The sequence below is a fragment of the Lathyrus oleraceus genome, chromosome 5 (assembly GCF_024323335.1).
Source record: "Lathyrus oleraceus cultivar Zhongwan6 chromosome 5, CAAS_Psat_ZW6_1.0, whole genome shotgun sequence".
Classification (NCBI taxonomy): domain Eukaryota; kingdom Viridiplantae; phylum Streptophyta; class Magnoliopsida; order Fabales; family Fabaceae; genus Lathyrus; species Lathyrus oleraceus.
Window position 1 is genome coordinate 643428563 of NC_066583.1, and position 21719 is coordinate 643450281.

The 21719-nt window shown below is 38.0% G+C and overlaps 1 non-coding gene across 1 annotated transcript; it reads right to left on the reverse strand.

The window, feature by feature from the left end:
• Positions 1-21612: 21612 nt before the first annotated feature.
• On the reverse strand, positions 21613-21719 carry LOC127089688 (small nucleolar RNA R71). Its single transcript, XR_007791246.1, has one exon. It is a non-coding gene; the product is annotated as a small nucleolar RNA R71 (small nucleolar RNA).

Genomic DNA, 21719 nt, shown 5'->3' on the forward strand with positions numbered 1-21719 from the left:
TGACCTATGTTTGTTTTGTAGGGTTTTAATTGATGTGGTGAACTTATGAGCTCATTTGAGTGCAATGGCACTTATGCACTGAATTGTGTAATTGTTAGAGGGTTTCACTGTTTGTTTTCTGGTTGTATGACTGAAGTACTAATTGTTTAGTCTTTGTACAGGTACCTTAGTTGCTTGCTTGCTTTTGCTCTTGCTTGGGCATTGGATTATGGTTGACACACCACTCAGGTAGTTAGCTTCTGACTTCATGTAGTCTGGAAGTCCTGTCACCTTTTTGGCAGGCATTTTGCTGGCAAGTCCTCCTTCAGAGGCTCTGTTTGTGTTTGTTTACAATTGTGCCCGAAGACCTCCCAGGAGAGGCATGTGATATTTGATAAGACCTCCAAGAGAAGAGGCAATTGACGGATAAAAGAGATTAGTAGCCAATCCCCCGTTATTCAGTGTGTCGTTCTTTATGCTCGCACTACGTGCTGATGCTTCTGAACATGTGCCCAAGATCTTTGTCCAGAGTCTGTCAAGTGGAATAGGATCTCACTTTCTGGATCCCCACGCTTTCTTTGTCATGAGCTCACCCTGGCCAGGGTTAAGAGCATGAGGTCTCATCCTCATTTAAACCTTGATCAGCTTCACCCTAACGTTCAATGTTAGTGGTTAAGAGCTACAGATTACCCATTACAGTTTGGCTTGTTTGCCGAGGTTGATATGACCCCTCTTGACTAAAGCCTACCCATTGTTTGGGCCTTTTGTATGGATATAGTGTGTGATGCTTGTTCACTTGTGCTGGTGTGTTTATTTGCTTTCCTCTTCTCATCTCCATTTCTGTAGGAGTTGTATGATTGATTTCTGAGGAAGTTGAATGCATGTTAGAGACCTCAACTTAGGGAGATTGATTGTATGACAACTATTAGGCTCGAGTCTTAGTCTCCCTATTAGTTTTTTGTCTCCCTGGTCTCTGGTTAGGAGAGTGTTTTACCCCTGTTAAGGGGAACTACGTCGCCCCGATTCTCATACCAAATGAGATACGTAGGCAGGAGGTTGCGAGCAATCTCTCCGGGCACCCTTTTTCTTTTTTGCTGTGTTGTTTTGTATGTGTTCACCCTCTTCTTTGTTTTGGTGTGAGTACTTGTTTGTCCCGCGTGGGCATGTGTGGTATGTTCATACCTTGGGGATTTCTTCTGTCATCTTTGGGGTTCATTTGTGATGATGGTTATCATCTTGAGGTTCATTTGTGACAGTTGTCACTCACTTGGGGTTCATATTTTGGGTTCATCCGTGACGGTTGTTGTTACTTGGGGTTCATATTGGGGATCATTTGTGGTGTTTGTTATTCAGTTGGGGTTCATATTCGGGGTTCATTTGTGATGGTTATTGTTGGGAGTCGGATATAAGTCCATGTATTGGCATTCTATTTCCTCTTTGTGTGCAGTTGTTGGGAATCAGGTGTAAGTCCATGTATTGGCATTCTGTTTCCTTTTGTTTGGGTTATTGTTAGGAGTCAGGTGTGAGTCCATGTATTGGCATTCTGTTTCCTTTTGTTTTTGTTATTGTTGGGAGTCGGATATAAGTCCATGTATTGGCATTCTGTTTCCTCTTTGTTTGCTGTTGTAGGGAGTCGGATATAAGTCCATGTATTGGCATTCTGTTTCCTTTTGTTTGGTTATTGTCAGGAGTCGGGTGTAAGTCCATGTATTGGCATTCTGTTTCCTGTTGAGTGTTTCTTTTGACGTCTCAGCGTCTCTTTTTGGTGTTCTATTTCGGCGTGCGTTAGCCGAGCTACGAGTGCTCTGATTCTTCTCTGGATAGAGAAGATACATAGGCATAGGACGCGATGTCCTAGCGAGCATGCCTCCCTTTCCCCGAACTACGTTGAATCTGATGTTTGTCTCTGACAAACTACGTAGGCCCAGGATGCGACATCCTGCCGAGTCCACTTCCTCCGCTTCTTTCTTTCCCCACTTGCTTATTATTCCAGTTTGTGTAATTTCTTTGAGCAATTTATTAGCAACCCTTTTCCTTTCCTTTGAGCTATCTTTTGAGCGTGGATCCCGTCGAGTACGGCGGACGTGAGGGGTGCTAATACCTTCCCCTTGCGTAACCGACTCCCGTACCTTGTAATCTCTGGTCATAAGACCGTTCCTTTCCCTTTCTTAGGTTAGTCCTGCGCTCCCTTTCCGTCATAGGATGAATAGCGTCGGTGGCGGCTCTGTATTTTTTCCGCCGGTTGTTTTTCACGTTGCGACAATATTAAGGATACCTGAACGGATCAACCATGAATCAAGGGTTTGTTGTAAGTCACGAGCATGGAGTTAGGTTAAGAACCACCCAAAAGGGAGTGTACTAGGGTTTAAACCCGCCAAACATGTTCTACAAGAGGTTCCCATAGTCATCATTCCATCTTTTGGATATTATCGGAGAAACGACTACTCGTATTCCAAAAATATTCTCAAGAGAGACTCTTATGAGTGTAGTATCGCGTAACAATCGTATCAAATCTTACACTTGAACGACTTTCGCACTACATCCTAAGAATAGGCCAAGATGGGCTTGGTAAACTAAGGTCCTTGGCTTCTAAGGTCTATATTGGAAAGAGTAATGTCTAACCACAACTACTTGTGTGACATTATTGATCCCAACATGACCTCCACCAAGTGAATGGGCTTGCAAGTCAACTTGCTAAGGAATAACTCCACACAAGTCGACAAGACTATGCCATTCTCCTATCCTAAGTGCACTCGAGTTCGGGTATAGAACTCATCTCACAAAGATCACCAAGCATACAAGGAATTAATATCAAGCAATTCAATCATTACATACAATACAGTAATCCCAAATTGCACAAAAATATATCACAAAAAAAAATATACAATACAATACAACAAATATGAAAAGTAGGCAAAACCCACTAGGATGAGTTCCCCAGCAGAGTCGCCACTTTTCTGTAGCGGGGTATTTGTTACCATTAGAGATATTGACTAAATCCAAGGTAAATCATACAAGTCGAGTCGCCACCGCACTTCTATTTATCCAAAGGAATGGTTAGAAAGCGAACAAAAACCTAAAAGTTTTATCGAATCAAAAACTAGTAAAAATGTCAGAGATCTGGGTAAGGGGGTTGGTTATGCAATGGGAAGGTGTTAGGCACCCAAAACATCCTAGGGAGCCCTTTTCACATTTGTTGCAAAGGTTGTTGTTTTTTTTTTGAAAATTTATTTGTGCAAACATGATTGAAGGGATGAGAAAAGCGTGTATGTTTATCTAATGTACTACTTACTAAAAAAGGGTTAAAAGAAAATGACTCGCACGGACGTCGCATCCACTGCATACGTATCTCATCTGAATCTGAGAATCAGAGTCTTCGTAGCTCGGCTACCTATGGGTTAAAGAGGAGTGTGCTCGCTAAGACATCGCGTCTTATGCCTACGTATCTCATCAGGGATGAAAATCAGAGCAAAACGTAGTTCGACCAACTACGGGGTAAGGGTTGAACGACGTTACTACGCAATCTACCGGATGCTCGACCTTTGGAGACTTACTCGCCTGTAGTAGAAGGAGATAACGTGTTCTTAGTAGAAGAAAAATCAATGAGTTAGGGGTGTTTAGGGATGCTCATGCAAAAAGGCAGTCCTAGATGAAGGAACCGCGCTACCTTAAATGACATGCCACGAGAGGCTATACGAAACCTAAGAAATCGGTAACATGCGGGAAAAGTAAAGGGATCGAGAGATCTATCGTACGGATAAAGATCCGAAGTAATAGCAATTAGATAAATAAGAAACCCAAAGACTCTTCCAAGCTAAACACCATCAAAGAAAGCGAGTCAGTACAGGTAATCGAAATAGACCTCCAGGTGGTACCCCACAAATAAAGTGGAACACCAAGCAAACTATCCCTGCAAGAGTATGTGAGCCCTCACAAAAACAAAACTCAAACAGGTTAGAGAAACAAGATAGGGTAATCAAGAGTTGCCCCCAAATCAAAATGTAACCACATGAATCATGCCTTTAAAATTCACAAAAAGCTCACAAAAAGAAACCAAGGGTAGGAGGCCTAAACCTCTTGTCAAACACATGCATCAAAAGGGTATCAAATTCACCCATAATACCTCATACATTCAGAGCATTCAAATTAAAAGCATAAAGTAATGGGAGTAAGGCAAACCTGACTGGAGAGATCGAATGAAATTGAATTGCCTGGTTGGGTTTGCAAAGCAATCTGAGGGTTTATATGAGAGGGAATTGGTTCTTTACCGATGAGTTCCCTTCAGTCTCTGGAGGTTGCTCTGAACTCTGTTAGCTCTTCTCTCACTATCTTTTTCCCTGCCAGGGTAATAGGAATAGAATGACCTTTTGTTTCACTGAAACTCTGAATTTATAACCTGATTTTTGTGGACCTATGGGCTCAAATGAGAGAGGCCTAAGTCGAAAATTTTTCTGTTATATTTTTTTTATTTATTTATTTCGTTTTTCGTTTTTTTTTTCTTTTTTTTCTTTTTTTTTTCTTTTTTTTTTAAACACGTGGGCTTCGCCTAGCGAGCATGACAGTTCAAGAAATTCCTCTGAGCGTAGGTGATTCTGGTGGCTTTTCTTGGGACTCGCTAGGCGACCCATTCTGCTCGCCTAGCGAGCATGACAGCTCATGAACGAACTTTTGCTCCTTCAAGATTAACGTTTTGACTGACGAATAGACCCCATTTGGACCTGTTGGAAGTATCTCAAGCCATTCCCTTGTGTTGACTGATCATCTAAATAGAACCCACAAAGGATCTTGGATGATACTCAAGCTTCAAACAAAAGATGTTAGTGACACATTTTTGTGCTTTTGGTTAGTAAACAAAAGTAAGAGAAACAATGATGTATAATTCAAGCATGCTTGGTGATCTCAAACCAATCACAAGGAGTCCCACCCAAAGGCAAAGGGAACCAAGATGCTAAATATCCTTGAGGCTATGCAAATGCGATGTTATGATGCCATGGGAGATATTAGGGTCAAAATTGGGGTCTTACACCTTGGTCATGTGACTTCTAGTGGTGGTATAGTTGTGGATCCATCAAAGATAGATGTTGTGTTACAACGGGAGACTCTGAAGTCTGTCACTGAGATTAGAAGTTTTCTTGGATTGGTTGGTTACTACATGAAGGTCATTGAAGGTTTTTAGAAGTTGGCATTTTCGTTGACTCAGTTGAATTGAAAGGGTCAAGCTTATGTTTGGGGTGTGCATTGTGAAGAGAGTTTCCAAGAACTCAAGAAAAAGTTGACATCTGTGTAGCGGTGTATTCGTCGCTATATGATTTATTGATTAAACCATAAGCAAAGTATACAATTAATTCGAGTCGCCACCGCACTTTTATTTATCCTAAGGACTGGTTAAAAAGCGAACAAAAACCTAAGAAGTTTTACACATAGAAAACCAATAAAAGATCAGAGAGTCTGGGTAAGGGGTAAATTACGCAATGGGAAGGTGTTAGGCACCCATCGCGTCCTAGGTACTCCTAGGGAGCCCTTTTCACACTTGTTGTATAAAAATGTTTATTTGTTTTTGACATATTGTGCAAACATGAATGGGATGATGAGAAAAGAATGTACATGTTAATTATTTTTGTGTTCGAACGGATGAACTCGTTGCCTACGTACCTTCCATCAAAGGTAAGGATCAAAACGCCGTAGTTCGGCTAAAAGATTTCCAAAACATTTGTGAGTTCATTTTAAGACAATAGCATTAAGGCTTTACGTTATCCACGGGAGAAAACTCAACCTTATGAAACAACAAGTCCACCATGTGAGAAAAGCTTCCACTTGCTAGTGAGGGGTTAACCCTATAATAAGCAAGGAAGACTTACAATTCAATCAACTAAGGACAAATAGGTGAGATTAACATCAGCCAACTAGGATAAATCAAACCTATGGCTAATGTATGAAAACTTAACAAGCATGGACAAAGCCACAAAACAATTGAATGAGTTGGATTAATGGATTATGTTTATTCACAAAAGGATGGTCGAAGTATGATTAGATTGATTCAAAGAAGTGTTATGAAAAGAAGTTTGAAAAAGTCAAGGACTTAGGGTCCAAGTTTCTAATTTGAAAAGAGGATGAAAATGTTTGCACAACATGCATTTACAAGTTTTTTAAAAGTCAACAAGTGAAAAGGGGTTTGGCAACAAAAAGGGTGTGGACGAAGTGTAAAACTTCCTAGAAGTTCACCTCTTGAAATCATATAGAAGATGATTCAAGTGTGTCCTTAGGAATGAGGCAACAATGCAAGTAAGCGAATAAAAGCAAGGTGATACCGGATGCCATCAATGGTCTTATACCAATCTCACAACAAAAGCGGATGTCGGATACCAATAACTGGGTTTACACCAACCTCCTAAAATAAAACAATGATACCGGATGCCATCAATGGTCTTATACCAATCTCACAAAGCAAACGCGGATGTCGGATACCAATAACTGGGTTTACACCAACCTCCTAAAGTAAAACAAAACTTGGATGTCGGATGCCAATCTATCTGGACTTAGACCAACCTCCAAAGCATGGTCATAGGAATACAAATGCCACATCACAGGGACTTACAATTGCACCCTCTCATACAACAAACAAGAGCAATGAAGATATGAGTGACCAATGAGGTCTTACACTCTATCCTTCCATATCATGGGAACAAAAGCCAATCAACATGGTCTTACAATTGTCCTCAATGGGCAAACAAACATAGATCACAAGGATGTACAATAATGATCATACAAGAATTAACAATCAATAATGATGAATGCACAATGGCAAGTAAGCAATCATGTTCAAATGAATCAAATAATCAATCAAACAAGTTCGAGTAGCACACACTATAACCAAACAATCTAGGCCCAATCAAAGGGTTTGACTTTTAAAAAGTCAACTGGAATAGGTGAATGGCGCTCTTAACCTTGACATTGAGAGCCAAGGTGAAGCAGATGAAAGGATATGAGGGGTGTGCCTCATCACTCTTATCCCTGGTCAGGGAGAGCATTGAATATCAGAAGGTGTGGGAGTTCAGAAAGATGGAACTCTCTCCACAAGTTAGACTCGATAGATCTTGGGTTTTTACTCACTATGCATCAACACAAGTAGTGTGAGCAAGGTGAGTGACTCACGGAATAGTAGGAGATAGGTTGCATATCTCTTTTCTACCAATTGCCTCATATGAGGTCTTTACCTGCTTGGGGACAAATTTAAACAATCACAAACATCGCCTCTTAAGGAGGACTTCAGACAGTTGCCTGGCTAAATAACAAGCCAGGTCTTCCAGACTACATGGAGACAAGAGAGTCTACCTCAATGCTTAAGCAAAGCAAAGCAATGCAAGTTCTCAAAAGAACTGAGCAACTAAGGGTACCTGAAATCAATCAAATATAATCAGCATCCCAATCACAAAATCAAAACAAACAACATAAGAGCCAACAACAATGTACAATCAAACAATGCAATGTGCATGGCACAAAGCTCAAGTGAACCAAGCACCCTACAAAACAAAACAAGTTAGTTTATAATAATCAAATGAAACAATCAACTTGCATTAATTCCTTTAAAGCACTTTGCTTCTTAACCTGAAAAGTCAAAGTCAAACTCAAACATGAGTAACAAGACCACTAGGACAAGCCTAGGGTCCAAAGGATGGAAAAAATGTAAAACAGCAAGTGAAACATGATCAAAACCAATATAATTCAATTAAGAGGAAGGACCAATTGGTCTCATATCAAAACTATGCACTAATTTCATTTCATGCACAATCTAACTCAAAGTAAGCAAATGTGAATCATAAATGAGCAAACAGAATGATTTCCATCAAACAAATGTCAAAACAGCTCAATAAATTCCACAAAAATTCCATTCTAAACAGGACACATTCAATGGGCAGCATATCAAATTTCATGCAATTTGGACTAGTGGAAGTAGGGAAATTAAATTCAACATGTCATAGCATGCAAAAATCAACCTAAACTAGGTCACAAACCAAGTGTCAACTTCAATCAATTGTAAAACAGTGGGAACACATGAGAAATGAATGGGACCAAAGCCAAAGTGAAGCTAAACATGTTAAGAAACACTCCACCAAATTTCATCTACATATGATAAGGTGTGAACATTTCACAAGCCATATAGTAGGATCACTCAAAAAACAATCCAAAAATGGCTAACAGCAAACAAAAATCCAAATCAAATAGGAAATGTATCAACAATTCCTACAAAAAAATCATAGTGAAACTAGACATTCATATGATATCACATGCAAAAAATCAGAGCCATAGGCCTAGCATAAGCATGGAAAATAAAATCATGAACACAGCATTGCATAGTGTGACACATATTGTCACACTCATGAAGATTATATCATATCTCTCTAACCAGGGACTCAAAAATAACGAACTATATACCAAAATCACCAGGAGCGAGTCAAGAACAAGCATATGAAATTTCATTCAATTTGGAGCAAGCATGATTATTTTATGATCAATATGGTGAAACATACGTATAATGCATACATGTCAAAGATCATTAGACAAGTCCAAAAAATCACCAGGCACAACTTGAATTACTATGCCTAAAAAAAACTAGACAAAATTTGGAGCTCAACAAAAAAAGTCCCATTCAATTTGGATTAAAATTGCATTAGTTAGGATTTTTGGAAGTTTTGTTTAAAATTGAAATAATTATTTAGGTTCAAAATGAATTTAATTAAGCGCAGTGGCATTTTTGTAATAAGCGCGTCCAGGGCCTAAAACGCTGCGTCCCACTAAATGCCGTGGCGCCTTGTGATTGGACGGATCTGGCGGTAAACACCTATTCGAATTGGAAAGCCAAGGGAACGGATCTGTCACGCGATTTGGATGGAAATTTCGAACACAACTTCGTGTTCATCATTCCAGAACTTGGTCAAGAACAAAAGTCCACGAAACTTGGCAAATCGCATATCAATGGAATCGTCACATCATGTAGATCACCAATCTAGCAAGTAATCAACCTAATTCTAAACATGCATCACGGATCGAGCCAAGAAAGTTTTGCATTCAAATGTTCAAATCAAGATGTCTTCACTAATACTCAATGATTCAGCACGATTCAAATTGAAGTCTATTCTATGTCGCAAGATCTATCTAAACCACATACTGATTTTGAGAATCGAAGGAATCGAGATTTTACCTTCTTGATGATGCAGTGTGAAATCCGCGCGATTCTTGCTCCAATTCAGTGAAACAGATGCAGTATATTGCTCAGGGAGATGGTTGGTGAAGAAAGTTCAGCTCAAGGGTGCATGAATCCGTGGAATTTGTCAGCTGCCATTGATGAGCAAGCTTTTGCAACAGTCGGTTTTTGGCACGATTTCTCTTCAACCTTGTTCAACAGTCCTTGCAAATTACCTGCACATGAAGATTCAACCAAGAACTTGCAAAAGCAATGGTGAATTATTGATGAATTGATGAAAAAAGCTTATGTGAAAATGGAGAAAAAGTGAGAGAATTTGTGAACTTTTTGGATTTGATCTGAAAAATGATTATTCCCCCTTCAATTCTGTTACAATTAACCTTTTATACTTCATGTTAATCCAAGCTTTAATCATGATTAAGCAAAATTGGATGATTAGTGAATGAGCTCATTTATGCACTTTGGCCTTTTTGCCCTTGGATAGCTTGGACCAATGGAACAGTAATTTTTCACTTTGAGCAAACCATAAAATGAATTTGGAAGCTATTGGAATTGGTCCCATGTGAAAATTCCTTGTATTTTGAAATTTGGCCTTTTTTCCCACCAATTTCTAAATGGTTCACTTAAAAAATGACCTTTTTATGTGAAGGTTTTTGGTGAAATGTAATGATGGATTTGGATAGTACACATCAAATGTGATTTGCTCAAAAAAGAATCATCCAAATTGGCCTAATGGTTTGAAAGATATGCCACTTTGAAATTCCAAAATTCTTGAAAATGATTTGATCATAACTTGCCAACCATAAATTAGAAATGAGTGTTCTTGGACTTTTTGGAAAGGCAAGAACAAGATCTTCAAATTTCATGTTGGACAAATTTTGATTTGAAGCTTGGTTCATGATGTAATTTTGAGGAGCATAACTTTCCATTTTTGGCAGGTGAAAATTACAGGTCATTTCCATTTTGGGAAACTTTTTGTCTGACCTCCAATCCTTCAATCTTGTTCTTTGAAATGTTAATTGGGACCTATATGGACATGAATGAGACATTTCCAACCATCTCACACCTTCCAATTCCTGATTAAATGCACAGTTGACCACAGTTGACTTTTCTAGGGTTTTGGTTGACTGAGCCATGTTCTGATGAATTTCAAGCCTTTTTTACATGAGATCTTGATCCACAATGATATCATAACTCATATGAATCTCTTATGAATGATCATAGTGCCCAAATTCTTCAAGAATGGCCACTATCCACAGCTCAATGAGTGATTTGACTGATTGACTGATGATTGCTTCAGCTGCAAGTAACATGGTTAGATGACAATATTTTTGTACTTTTGGTTAATAAACAAATGAAAAGCAATGACATACAAATGCAATACATGCTTGGTGATCAAGAACCACACTCATAAGGCACCCACCCACTAGGAGGGAAGCTAGGGCATGCAATGATCCTTGAGGCTATGATATGATATGATATGAGCCATGAGGGATCTTAGGGCAAAAATTGGGGTCTTACAGATGCCCCTATTTAAGGTCATTCTAGCCGGAGAAGTGAAGTTTAGAAATCTTCATCTCGACGCGGTAGAATGGGCTTAAATAATAGTAATGAGACAAATTTTGGTCCCTAAGAGACCTCATGATGCGAATGTATGCATGTAAAAGACACAAACTCTGTGGGGAATATAATTCACACAGAAGAAAAACGATCTATCGGAGCAATACACTCACCAGGAGCAGAGACTCTAACAAGACTCTCATGGGGATTCATATAGGGGGATAGTAAAAGAAAAAGAATGCGTGAGCAGGACACGACTCCGAATTGGGGAAAACAAAACTGACATAACGTGCGCAAGACACGACTCTGATTAGGGGATAACAGAAATCAGACTGGAGACCTCACTGGGGAAGTAAAGGACTCAAGCCCGGGAAAGAAGCAATTCCAAAGGGAAACACTTCCATTGGAAAGGACTCAAGCTGACTCACAAAACGCATGTACTGGGGATAACACCAATACAGCAACACAAATAGAAACACAACTCCGCTGGGGAAATCTAGAAAAACGACTCTCCAGGGGAAGCCAAGGATAAGATGTCACCGGTATAAGGGCAGCAACTCAGGAAGAATGAATATCTAAGACCGGTATAAGGGTGAGAGATATCAATCAATCCAAACATCTGAGAAAGACCTGAAAAAGGTACATAAACTCAGGGAAATCTGACTCCACAGGGGACCAAGGTCATAATAGGGAGCAGACAGGAAGGAACACCAGGGATACCGAAGTATATAATAGGTGACCGACCGAAACGTGAATTGGTATATATGCCAAAACACTCATCATCCTGAAGAAAGCTAGAAAAACAGACTTGTTTATAGGATGGATATTCAATTCCACAAGGAATATGAATCTTACTCTGCGGAGAAAACAATCAAAAGATTGATCCAAGAGTGCATGAGACATATTATTCATTACCGGCAGACCGTGAATAATATACTCGAAAAGGAAGAGACACCAGAGATACCGAAGTATATAATAGGTGACCTACCAAAGACGTGAGTTGGTATATATGCCAAAACACTCAGCATCCGAAAGGAGGGCTTGAAAAAAACATATCGACTTATAGGATGGACATTCGAATCCACAACGGGAAAACGAATCTTACTCAACTGGGGACACAAACCCAAAGAGTGCATGAGATATAATATCCATTACCGTCAGAACGCGGATAGAATACTCACATGAGATATATCATCTATTACCGGCAAACCGTAGATAATACACTCGCATGGTAAGAAACACCAAGGACACCGGTTACTGGGTATATAATAGGTGATCTACCGAAAACGTGAATTGGTATATATGCCAAAACACTCATCATCCAAAACACAAACTGGTTAAAGGATGGGTATTCGATTCTACAGAGAATACGAATCTTACTCAGCTGGGGAAGATCAACAAAGGATTCCAACCAAAGAGTGAAAGAGATATATTATTCATTACCGGCAGACCGTGAATAATACGCTCGAAGGGAAAAGACACCAGAGATACCGAAGTATATAATAGGTGACTACCGAAAAGAGAGACAATCGATACCAATCATAACTTGCCAACCATAAATGAGAAATGAGTGTTCTTGGACTTTTTGGAAAGGCAAGAACAAGATCTTCAACTTTCATGTTGGACAAATTTTGATTTGAAGCTTGGTTCATGATGTAATTTTGAGGAGCATAACTTTCCATTTTTGGCAGGTGAAAATTACAGGTCATTTCCATTTTGGGAAACTTTTTGTCTGACCTCCAATCCTTCAATCTTGATCTTTGAAATGTTAATTGGGACCTATATGGACATGAATGAGACATTTCCAACCATCTCACACCTTCCAATTCCTGATTAAATGCACAGTTGACCATAGTTGACTTTTCTAGGGTTTTGGTTGACTGAGCCATGTTCTGATGAATTTCAAGCCTTTTTTACATTAGATCTTGATCCACAATGATATCATAACTCATATGAATCTCTTATGAATGATCATAGTGCCCAAATTCTTCAAGAATGGCCACTATCCACAGCTCAATGAGTGATTTGATTGATTGACTGATGATTGCTTCAGCTGCAAGTAATATGGTTAGATGACAATATTTTTGTACTTTTGGTTAATAAACAAATGAAAAGCAATGACATACAAATGAAACACATGCTTGGTGATCAAGAACCACACTCATAAGGCACCCACCCACTAGGAGGGAAGCTAGGGCATGCAATGATCCTTGAGGCTATGATATGATATGATATGAGCCATGAGGGATCTTAGGGCAAAAATTGGGGTCTTACAATCTGCTCCATTTTTTATTTTGCCGAATCCAAGTGAATCCTTTGTTATGTATTGTGATGCTTCAAAGATGGGCCTGAGAGGTGTGTTGATGCAGAATGGTTAGGTCGTGGCTTAAGCTTCGAGGCCGTTGAGAGTTTATGAAAGGAATTATCCTATGCATGATCTTGAGTTGGCAACAATGGTATTCATGTTAGAGATTTGGAGGAAATACCTATTTGGCTACAAATTTGAAGTGTTCAGTGATCACAAGAGTTTGAAATATTTATTTTATCAGAAGGAATTAAATATGAGGCAGAGGATGTGGCCGGGGTTTCTGAAAGATTATGATTTTGACTTGAGTTACCATTCGGGTAAGGCTAACATTGTAGCTGACACATTGATTAGGAAATCTTTGCATATGTCAATGTTGATGATTTGAGAGCTAGAGTTGATCGAACAATTTAGAGACATGAGTTTAGTATGTGGGGAGACCCTTAATAGTGTGAAGTTGGGTTTGTTGAAGCTGACGAGTGGTATTATTTAAGAGATCATAGAGGGCCAGAAGACCAATGTGGGATTGGTTGACCGACTTGTGTTAAAAAGTCAGAATAAGGGTGGCGACTTCAGAATTAATGATAATGGGGGTGATGAGCTTCAGAGACAGGGTCTATGTACCAGATGTACCCGAGTTTAAGAAGAGTATTCTTGAGGAGAGTCACAAAAGTGGGTTAAGTATTCATCCCGGTGCCACTAAGATGTATCAGGACTTAAGTAAATTATTTTTGTGGCCAAGAATGAAAAAGGAAGTAGTTGAATTTGTCTATGCTTATTTAACCTCTTATGCAACCTTTGAGTATTCCATGGACTTCATAATTGATGTTAATAGGCTGACTAAATCGGCTTATTTCATACTGATCAGGATCAACTACACCTTACCTAAGTTAGCAGAGTTATATATTAATAAGATATTTAGTTTGCATGGTATTCCATCCAGCATTGTATCATATAGAATATAAGGTTCACGTCAAGGTTTTGGAAGAGTTTGCAGAAGCCTTGGGTACTAAGCTAAAGTTGAGTTCCATTTATCACCCGTAAAATAATGGTAAAATATAAAGGACTATCCAATCCTTGGAGGATCTATTGAGGTCTTGCATGCTAGAATAAGGAAGTGTTTGGGAAAGCTACTTGTCGCTGATTAAGTTCACTTATAATAATAGTTTCCATTTGAGTATTGGGATGACCCTATTCAAGGCATTGTATAGTAGGAGGTGTAGGACACCTATGCGTTGGTACGGATCTGGTGAGAGTACGATAATTGGACCTGAGATTATGCAACATACTTTTGAGAAGATCAAGATGATTCAAGAGAAGATGAAAGCTTCGCAGAGTCGCCAAAGGAGTTACCAATTACAAGAGGAGAAAGACACTAAAGTTCCAATAGGGGGACCATGTATTTTTAAGGGTTACCCCACTAACCGGTGTTGGTTGAGCCTTGAAGTCTCAAAACCTCATGCCATATTTTGTTGGTCCGTACCAGATCTTGCAGAAGATAGGGGAGGTGGCCTATAAGATTTCCTTGCCACTGTCGCTTGCTAATCTTCATGATGTGTTTGATGTGTCTTAGTTGAGGAGATATATTCTGAATCTGTCTCATGTGATCCAAGTGGGAGATATACATGTGAGAGAGAACATGATTATGGAGGCATCTCCCATGCAGATAGAGGATCGGGAAGTGAAACAATTATGTGGTAAGGAGACTGCTGATAACGAGAAATCATATCGTGTTTTTAGGTTCATTTCATATGTCACCCGTCTATGTTTTTATGCATTTTATCTCCTTTTACTTCTGTTTTATTTTTTTTTGCAGTTGTTATCCGATTTCATTGGAGTTTTGGAAGCCTCGCATAAAAGGAGCAAAATAGGAGCTAACAAGGAGCAAAAAAGTCAATTTTGACCATTCTGTCCAGATGTCGTTCGCCACCTGGTAGATGGCGTTCTCCATCCCCATTACCCGCCATGTCATTTAAATATTGAAGGAATGGTATTCGTCATTCCCCTAATGGCGTTCGCCATTATCATGCAGTAACAAAATTGCGTTAGTGGGCAGTTCTGGACCATTTTTTCTCACCTATTTTCCCTCCACTCTCCTTGCACTATCAAAGGAAGTTATGAGGACTCAAAACCTCTATAAATAGGACTGTGTGAGATTTTTGAAGGCATCCAAGTTGTGCAGAAGCTCTGCCGAATCACGTTTTAGAATTAAGCATAAATTACCTGCAAAAGTGACAACAACTCACATCGAGGGATTGTCACACTTGTTTTATTTTATTTTATTCTTTAGTGTACTCTTGGATCAAGAACAAGTCTGCCGTTATTTTCAAGTTGAAGTTAATTCAAGTTTTATTTTACACAATTTCATGTTCTTTTTACCGCTTTTGATACTTGCATGCCATGCTGCTCTTAGTTTCGAATGCTTTGATTATGTTGTATTCAAGTAATATCATGCCTTGCTAAATTATTCTTAGTCTGGCGTATGAGGATCATCGTTATCGACAGGACTCGATAGAAATATTAGGCGCGAATGCATGATTTAACTATGTTATGGCTTTAGTTTTCAAATGTATGTTTTATTGTTTGGGCACGAGAGTGTGAGACATATTAAGGTTCAATCTGATAGTGCGAGAGTGTAAGGAAGGAACCGGATAGTGGAAACTATGCATCGATCCTAAAAACAGCGAGAGCGCTTTAGGCATCGTGTAGGATCTCATTTACTTTCAAAATACGCTTTCTAATTAGAACGGGCGAGCGAGAGAAAAATCCTATGGTTAGGAGGTGTGATCTTTATCAATAGCGCGAGAGTGTCAGACGGGATCTTTAAGTCAGTACTTTCTACATAATGCAATAGAATCATACTTAGTGCCCAAATTCTACCTAAGCCTGAAGGAACGCGGAATCCATATTCCGGACTCATTCGTCATCATAACTTTTAAATCGTTAGAAATTAGTATTTTCATTTCCGTTCATAACTCTTATAACCTTTATCCTTAGTTTTGCACTGCAACAATAGATAACATTAGCTTGACCATTAGTATCTGTGGGTTCGATAATATTTTAAAACTACACGATAGGTTGTGCACTTGCAGTCATTATCCGACAGACACGCCCGTCGCGATCAAGTTTTTGGCGCCGTTGTCGGGGACTAATTTTGTCAATATTGTGATTCCTTTGTTGCGCAGTATAAACTAAGGAAACCAATTTTCTTTCTTTCTTTGTTGATTGTATGCCAGACACCCGCTCTCAGAGCAAGGAGTTAGAGCAACCAATTGACGATATCGAGCGTTATCTTAATCTAAAACGCCGAATCAACAATTTTCGTATTAAATACGATATTCTAGATCCTAACATCCCAATTTCAGAACCATAACCAATTATGGTCGAAAGACCACAAAACCATCCGTTGAAGTATTATGATGTTCCATTGCAAGAAGAACTACATAACAACATTGTTACCCCTGCTGTAAGACCCCAATTTTGACCCTAAGATCCCTCATGCTATCTCATCATTCACATTGGCTTTGGGATCACACCTTGGTATTCTCCCCGCCCCTCATTCATTGGGTTTTCATTGGGAAAGATCACCAAGCACATTTGATTTTATCATACTTTATTTTTCTTTGTTTACTAACTAAAATACCAAAAATATGTCTATGTATAGCTTTGTTTCTTTTGTAGGTAGTGTGTGCATCCACGTGTGCCCTATCAAGCTCACAACTAGGGTCTGAAACACTCATGGCAAGAGATCAATCAAGGAATGGTTCACAATGGTTCTAAAAATCATATATGGATCCCCATGTTCTTTATTTTTCATTTTGATCAAGAATTCATCAAGAGTTTGAAGTTTGTTAGCCTTGGAAGCCCTAATTCATCTGGGTATCTTGTGTGACTTCCTTAGCAAGTTTCTTAAACAATTGATCAAATATTTCAAGGGATACTTCATTAAACATCATATTATGCATATATAATCCTCCATGAGCCCTAAATATCAAGATAAATTCAAGTTTGCAAGTTGTTTCAAAGAGGTTGACCAGAGAAAGTCAACTAGTCAAAACTGGGGTTCCCTAGACCCTATCTCCTAAATTTTTTGTCATATGAAAGTTATTCAGAGATAAAAGTTACTCTTATGACATTCCAAACAACTTTCATGTTTGCATAAAGATCTAGTTTTTCTTGGAAAGTCACTTTGTTTATGGTGAAAGGTTATAGGTCATTCTGTCTGTGCCCTAGTTAGAAGGTCAACTTCAAGGACCATAACTTTCTCAATTTTTATGATATGAAGGCCATCCAAGTTTCATGATCAATTTAAATATGTCTTCTCCAAAATTTATTCTTTGAGAAATTTCAAATTCAACTTTCAATGGCATGTGACAAGAGGAAACATTATAGGTCATTTTGGGCCATCATCATTGAACAAGCAATTTTCCTCAACTTCTAAAATGTGTAACTCCCTCATGAAAAATCCAAATGATGTAAAATTTATGACCAAATTTAATAGGAATGAAATATATAAAACTTTGGTGAAGAAACCATTTTCATTTGGAGTTCATAACAAAAGTTATTCAAGATGCAAGAAGTGGTCATTTGACTTTGTACTTAGAAAATTTTCAACCATGTTTGATTTCTCCAACTTCCACCTCAAAATTCATCATGATCCAAGATCCAAATGAAAATATGTTCAACATCAAAGTCATTTACCTTGATGTTAACTTTCCAAATCATCCAAGATCACTTTATTTGGACAAGAATTGAGGGACTTGCGCATGGGTCCTTTACATGGCTTCATTTGGTAAGATCAATGTCCAATTTCCATTTCCATAATGCATGATCACATGGTATCATTTAAGGTTGATTAGAACATAATGTTGGACCTTTTGGAAGCATTCAATTGGCCTTATACATGCCCATGCAACCATGCAACCAAAGGTTTCTATTTTTGACAAATTTTTGAAAGTGTGTGGAAAGCAACGCAAGAGCCTATATATACATGTCCTCCTTCTCAGAATCAAGGACCCTTGGCCCAAGCTTTAAACTGAAAACACCCTCACCTCCATTAAAGGATAATCTTGAAGGTTTTCATTTGAAAATCAAGTTTCAATTTCACTTCTGTTTGAAGTTGAAACTCCAAGAGTACAAGCCATTCAAGATTCCATTTCACCTTCTGCAAACAATTAGAAGCAAGCCAAACCAATTGAGATCCAGATTGAGCTTCATCACTGCCCAACAAAAGGTGGATTTTATCAATTTTCTCTTCTTTGATTTTCCCGCAATTCTCAACTATTTTGATTGATTTTTGGTTGTCTGAAGTCCTACCAATGTAGGCAACAAGGTTCAGTTTCTTTGAGGTTAAATCGAAGCAACTCAAATCGTGTACCTCAAAATTCAATTCCTCATATCTCTCAATATATTTGGAATTGGACAAAATTGAGGCCAGATTCGAGCTCCTGAGCTTTTTCTCTTCAAATTAGTATCCTTGTTTTTCATTTTCTGTTTGGTTGTGGGAGGACCAGTCCGGTGAGGTCCACCGGAGCTAGGGCTCCGGTGATGTGTTGGCGCGTCTCCTGACCACTTAATCTGTTCAATTTGTTTTAATCTTGACCGCTCCTTGTGATTACCATCCCTATGACGCATTGACTGAGGAATATGGTGGAAGCACACGCTTGGCCATCAAATCTGTCACCTCAATTAATGAGGGAGATCTGATGGCCCTCGTTTTTTCGAATTTCTTTTTAATTTCTGATTTTTCATATAATTCGTTTATTTTGTTTAATTCATATTAATTTCATTTTTAATCCAAAAAATATGGAACTTTCACCAAAAATCTTTAATTATTTTCCTCTTTCATATTTTGAATTATAATTATTTTTTTGGATTAATTTTGATATTTTTCATGAATTAAATTTTTTTGGACATATTTTTAATTTTTTTAAAATACTTTTGTCTTTCCAAATATCATGAATTTTTTTGTCTAAGGTCCTTTGACCTTGTTTGACCTAGGATAAATCCATTGCCCATTTATTTGGTGTTTTTAAGGGGTTTGAGGTTTTTCCATTTAATAATTCATTTTAATTCATTTTTAATTTGATTTTTAATTGATTAAATGTTTAAAAATTATGTTGAGCCATTTTTATGGTCTTGTGATGTTTGACTTTCTGTTTGGGCCTTTGTCATGGTTGATTTGACTTTTATTTGATCAATACCATTGGATTTAGGAGATTTATGAAATGTATATTTCATCTCCCAAAATGAATGGATGGTATTGATCAGATGAAATTCCTCTAATGATCAATTTGGGTTTCTATTTTCCCCTTCCCTCTTCATCTTCACCCCTATTATTTCCCAATCCTTCATTTGACCAATGATTTTTCTAATGTCGAAATGCTAGTTGATTCATCAATGACCTTGTGTCAGATGAATCAACATAAGTCTGACTGAGATAGGTCCTCCCCATTTTTTTAGTGTGTGGTATGTTTTAGGAGTTTGACTCTTTGTACCAAATCTCTAACATGTATTAACACCTATATTTTTATTACCCGACCTCAGATAGTTGTGACTTCTATATAAGTCCAATTATGATTACTTAACATAGAGCTAAATTTGTCCCTCAAGGAATAACATTCTAGTAAGTGAGATTGTAAGTCTCCCATTCTTCATGGTATTGTGTAAAAACTTAACCTTTTTTCCATTCATGAGAGCTAGTGACATACTTGTTGGTTTATCCAAGTTGGAGCCCTTCTCATGGATGACGTCTTGGTTCAAGTATTCATACTTGTGAATAAATGATTGAGTGTTCTCCAAAGAATGACTTAATCCATTAAAACTCACCACTAACATTTGACTAACCATTGACTAACTTCTTAATTAATGTTGTTTTATTTTCAAGTCATTTACTTTATCCAATTTAAATTTCGATACCTTTATCATTCATTGCTATTTACATTTCATATAACTTGTTTATTGTTTCAAGTCCTTTTCACTCTGCTCATTTGAGCCATATCTTGTGATTGTATACATTGTTTATTTGTCTTTGTTTTGTTTATGGTCTTAGGACCTTAAAACACCTAATAACAACAACAAAAAACCTTTAAAAAAAATCTTGTTGGACTGTTGGATTTGATCTGAACTCTTGGACTTAGAATTAGGCAACATTCCCTATGCTAAAGGACTTGGACAATGCCAACATTTGAGACTGAGCTATCTTTGACCATGCCTTCATCTGATGTAAGACCTTGAGTATCCTTTGATTCATTTGTTACTCTGTCTCTGTGCTTAATGTTTATATTGCTATTATTGTTTGTGTTTGATGATTGTTCTGAGTTGATCAAGGAATATTTCATCTGCTACATTGGAAGACTGCTAGCTATTGGAGGGTTTGCTTGGATATTATGGCTATCTTTATTTTATGCCTTGGTCTTCATATGATGCTTGGATATTTCTCATTGCTTATTGCTTGTTGCTTGTTAGAGTCCAAAGGAAAATGGGTTTCTATATGACATTCTTGTTTGTTGGATTGCATCCCATTGGTCAGATCTTTTCAAGTCTTAAATTTTAATTTTTGTCTAGGATATTCCCTTCATCTCCTCGCCACTTCTTAAATTTCAAAATCTCTCCCTCTTTTCAAAAATCTTCTTTGCTTGTGATTTCGAACTCAGACATGTTTTAATGATTAGAAACTTTGGCTTTATGCCATTGAATTTTCAAACTTTTTCTTAAATCAAACTTGTGAACAAACTTAACCATATTGACTTTAATTTCAAAAAAAGACAAAAATAACTAACTACCCCATTCAAATATTTGGCCTTTTGTGCCTTTTCTTGTTAAACATTTGTTAAAATAAAACCATCAACTTCTTTGAAATTTTTACCACGAACTACGGGGTTTTGATCCCTCTTTTTTATGTTGGTACGTAGGCATAAGACCAAAGGTCTTGTCAAACACAAAAATATAATTAATAAATTCTTTTCCCATCCCCTCACTCTATATTTTATCAAACATCATTTACACCAAAAACATGTACACGCAAAAAGGGCTCCATATGAGTACCTATGACACTTTGGTTGCTAACATCTTCCCTCTGTGTAACCAACCCCCTTACCTGTAATCTCTGGCATTTTATTAGTTTTGATTTGAAAACTTCTTATCTTTTGGTTTTGTTCGTACTTTTCGCATTTACTTTGGAAACAATAAAAGCATGGTGGCAACTCTGGTTTTACTGACGTCAAGTTTATCCATAGCTTGATGGTCACGAATTTACCGCTACATCTGCCATCAATCGGAATAATCTCGAGTTGAAACCTTCGCTATTATCAGCCGTTCAACAAAACCAATTTTCAAGTAGTCCCATAGATGATCCTAACTTACATTTGACAGTGTTTGTGCAGTACGCAGATACTGTGAAAGCAAACGGTGTCAGTCAAGAAGCGATTAGACTGCGTCTTTTCCCTTTTTCCTTAAGAGATAGAGTTAGAGCTTGACTCCAGTCTCTACCTTCAAACTCAGTAACTACATGGGACGAGTTGAAGAAAGTCTTCTTAGCCCGATATTTCCACCAAGGAAAACAATTATGCTAAGAGCTCAAATCGACGGATTTAAGCAAAAAGACAATGAATATATTTTCGATGCTTGGGAAATATACAAGGACATGATGCGACTTTGTCCACACCATGGACT